The sequence below is a fragment of the Saccostrea cucullata genome, unplaced genomic scaffold (genome assembly GCF_032062105.1).
Source record: "Saccostrea cucullata isolate Sc308-1 unplaced genomic scaffold, CSIRO_AGI_Scuc_v1 ctg18579, whole genome shotgun sequence".
NCBI lineage: Eukaryota > Metazoa > Mollusca > Bivalvia > Ostreida > Ostreidae > Saccostrea > Saccostrea cuccullata.
In genome coordinates, this window is record NW_026940035.1 from 2,767 (window position 1) to 6,903 (window position 4,137).

At 33.0% G+C, this 4,137-nt stretch overlaps 1 long non-coding RNA gene across 1 annotated transcript; it reads left to right on the forward strand.

The window, feature by feature from the left end:
* The first annotated feature begins 1,554 nt into the window (after positions 1-1,554).
* LOC134254637 (uncharacterized) lies at positions 1,555-3,011 on the forward strand. Its single transcript, XR_009989344.1, has 3 exons — positions 1,555-1,620; positions 2,490-2,829; positions 2,982-3,011. It is a non-coding gene; the product is annotated as an uncharacterized LOC134254637 (long non-coding RNA).
* The last annotated feature ends 1,126 nt before the right edge of the window (positions 3,012-4,137 follow it).

A 4,137-nucleotide genomic window follows, 5' to 3' on the forward strand; every position in this document is an offset into this window, starting at 1 on the left:
GAGGGCTGATACCAGAGTCCAGAGACGAGATCAAAACAGTGGTGTGATGTTGTTTATATCATATAACTAAAACCAAAACTTTTCGATCAAAAAGTTCAGTCGTAAGAAAATTAGAGTTATCTTTCTTTAGTTCGAAGTTCCTGAGATGTTGCTTGACGGTGCATTGGTGGATCCAGAGGGGGGGGGGGGGGGTTCCGGGGGTTGGACCCCCCCCCTTTATTTTTTTGCCAAGTGGAGAAAGAGGGAGAAAGAAGGGGGATAAAACTTTTCCCGAGAATAAGTATTTGTACGTCTAACTTAAATATGTATTGAATAGATAGATTCTCAAACATTTAGTTTTTCCATTCACCTTCACTATTACTTTTTATGAGTGAATGGTAGAAAATATTCTACTTATTTTTATATATCTTATATATGAAATGTAACATGCGAGGTTAAATTTAAAATTAGATTCCCGCGATCTTAATTTGGCTGTGTTGGCTATATACAAGAAGGTGCCATTTTTTAAAACTAAATCTTATGAAGGAACTAAAATTTAATTCATTGTTTTATACCTAACCCAAAAAGGATTTTCAAATTCTTTAAGAAAATTCATTCTACTCTTCGGAAATGCTGCAAATCCATTCAATTATAAGGCTTCAGTAGTTTTTTAATGTGTTGATTTTTTTTATACGGACTGGGGGTACCTTTTCAGAGAAAAAAGGACGTAGAACAAAGATATTATTTCACAATCTTATATTTTTCCATACATGTGTGTGTGAATCTTTGCCTGAGAGTGTGTGTGTGTGGGGGGGGGGGGGGGTAGAGGGACACAACCCTGGAACCCCCCTTTCAAAAATTGCTGGATCCGCCCCTGAGGTGAATACTCAGTAATCATTTACGAGAAAAATTTGCATGGTCTGGTCATTGAAAAGAATAATCCTGGTGTTTTGAAACATTTCATTTCGAAGCACATTAGATAACAAATATTTAAAAGGTACCAAACTAAAAAATATTCTACTTTCACTTTGGATCGAACCGGGGTTTCAACTGTTTTGAACAACGAATCGTTAAAAATTATAAGTCTGAGATTTATACTAACTGTTTGTTTTGTTTACGATATATATTAAATTAAAAATGGCACATTTAATAAATGAAAACTTGATATTGTCTTACTGTCAAAGCAAATAAACGTCCATTTTTCAAAAAATGACTTGTTGCTGTCCTAGAAGTAAACAAGAGTTACCTCTCTTACGTCACAAGTGCTATCATTTGGCGCACTTTTTAAAAACAACTTTCTCAAAATTTTTATATAAATGAATATTTTTTAAAGATTCCGGTTAAATTTTTCGATATATAATGTTTCTCTTTAATACTTAAATATGAATTTTACTCTTAATTCACACAAATTAAACAGAAATAATGATTTGAAATTTGAGGGCGAGACAGCCCCTTGACGACGGACCGAGACAGAGATATCTCAGCCCTGAGGGCGAGACAGCCCTACTTCAGAGGCGCTGTCTCGCCTAGTCCAAAACACCTGTATCAGGGCTGATACACTACTAGGTATATGATATAGACAAGGTAGAGGCAAGTGTGTGGAATTCTCTACAAGCAAGGAAGAACGACACAAGCTAAAAGGTACCGTATTTATATGCATTATTATTTTTGTGATTTATTGATAGAATTTCATGTTTATATTACATGTGTATTTATACATTACTTTGGTTTTTTTTTTTACTTTTCAATGCCTGCACTGACCCCTTAAAGGGGCATGGACACAGTTAAAGCTAAAAAATTCAAATTTATTATCCATTTTTTATCAAATTATTAACTAGTCTTAATATTGATAATCAAAAATGTATACTTCGGTTATCAAGATACAAGACAGATTTAGAGCTCCAAGTCTTTGTTATGTAAACATGGTCTGTTTCATGTTTTGTTTACATTATGTTAATATACTAATATGTTTGTACAAAGCAGATAATTTCAATAAAAAGTTAATTCTAAATTCAATTAGTCAGTTTCTAGTGATTTGCTGAATTTCATTTTGTTATAAATATGATATTTTCTGTATGTAAACATTAACAAGGCTCTTGCCTTGTTTATGTTAACATAAACTTTAAGTTCTCAGTCTCGTTTGTTAATAAACGAATGATGTTCAAAGTTTGGCTGATCAGTAGATGATGCCATACCTAGGAATTGTAAAAATTAAAATTCAAGTAAAAAAAAATTGTTGAAAGTGTGTCCATGCCCCGTTAAAAAACTCTATATGATACTGTAGCAAGTTAAAAACAAAACACGGGCCGGGGTCAACATAGGAAATCATGTTTAGCAAATACATGTACATTTTACTTTGCGTGCGAATGATGTTGTTAAAAACTTGTTTATGCGTTTAAGTATAAATGTGATATGGATCACAATAGTAATAAGATTTAGCAGTTGAGCAGCAAAATGGATCGCAGGAAAGCACGTAAGCAGAGTATGAAAATATAACTTAATTATTTCAGATGTCTTCTCGAAAAGTAAAAGGAGGTGGAAGGGGTAGATATTCTGGACCAGGAAAAGTATATATCATGAAATATGGACCGCTTTTTAAGGTAGGATATTCAACAGAACCAGTTAAAAGACTGAGGCAAATTAGACGAGACAACGGCCAAAGAGTTAAACTGGGAAAAACTATTACAGCCACGGATATGAGGGATGCAGAATCCGCTGCTCATGAGGCATTGAAGAGAAAACGAGTGAAAAGTATTAAGGCGGGTGCAGACTGGTTTAAGAAACCGAAAAAAAAAACATCCTGGAAGAAGATATTCAAAACATGTCAGGGTGCTGTTTATAGGGATAATCGTGAGTAAATAAAATGTACATGTATTGACAAAACATTCAAATGCATCATTAAAAAACGTTACTTGCAAAATTTTTCGATTGTTTCAGTATAATGTGTGTTTTTCATGTTAAAACTTCAATGCTGAATTTCGTTTGGTTAATTTATTTTTCAGAGTACCAGAAACAGGCTTAGGAAATGTGAGATTTTGAAGGAAAAAAAGATGAACTTTTTATATCAGATATACATCCAATGACACCTCAGTGATGAATAAAGGAAAGTTTATGTAAAACTATACTTGCATGCTGTGTTTTCAGTTTCTTTTTTAAATAAAGATGATTCATGTTCGATAGAAGAAAGTGTTTTCAAAATTCGAAAAATGCTTAAAAACTTAGTCTTTATAGATAACATTTATGGGTACATAATAAAAAAAGGGCTTTTTAAACCATATGTAAAGCTTAAATTAATTCAAGAGGCCCACGATTCTTCATTTTCACAAGAATTTGAAACAAAAAATATCACATAGTTGTTTAAACTCGGCCTTGCTATCAGCTCATTGAATTATATTTTCCCAAGCTCAGAGGTCCAAGACCATTTGATGCCTGGTACCAAGGATGAGAAGGAAACAGTGGTGTGATATTAACATACTTCTTTGTATGTATATGGCACTATATATATTCATGTTTCATGTATTTTATTTAGTATATTTGTTTGTTATATCTTTAGCAGAATGTGTCAATTTAAAGAAATCAAACAAACACAAACATTACATACATGTATATATACACCGTGTTATTTCACACATGAATATAAAATACATGTCGAATACAGTTTAGCTACGACATAAAATCTGTGATTTATATCACACCATACCATTTCAAGATGTGTTTGTGAAACAATTAGAACTATTTCACACTTAGTTTGTAATTTCAGTAAGGCGCGGCATTCTCGACGTTACATAATTAGTTTCTGAAATTTATACACTTTCCTTCACTGTTGAAATATACATGAGATAGAAGTTCAAGCAAATGCAAATTATTGTATCGAATATCCAATTACATTGTCTCATAATGCACAAAGGTCGTCTAATCATTGTCAACAACAATTTAATTAAAGTTCCTGAAGTTATTAATTTCTAAACTAATAAAAATCTATTTGCCATTTGGCAGGCGGTGAACATGTAGCACTGAGAATGTCACGCCTTACTGAAAGTCCAAACTAAGCGTAGTATGGTTCTATGCCCCCGTATGGCAGCTTATGGCGAGGGTTGAATTTCCTCAAATGAATATCAAACTCCAAAAGTCAAGGTCAAAAATGTTGGTACCACAAGG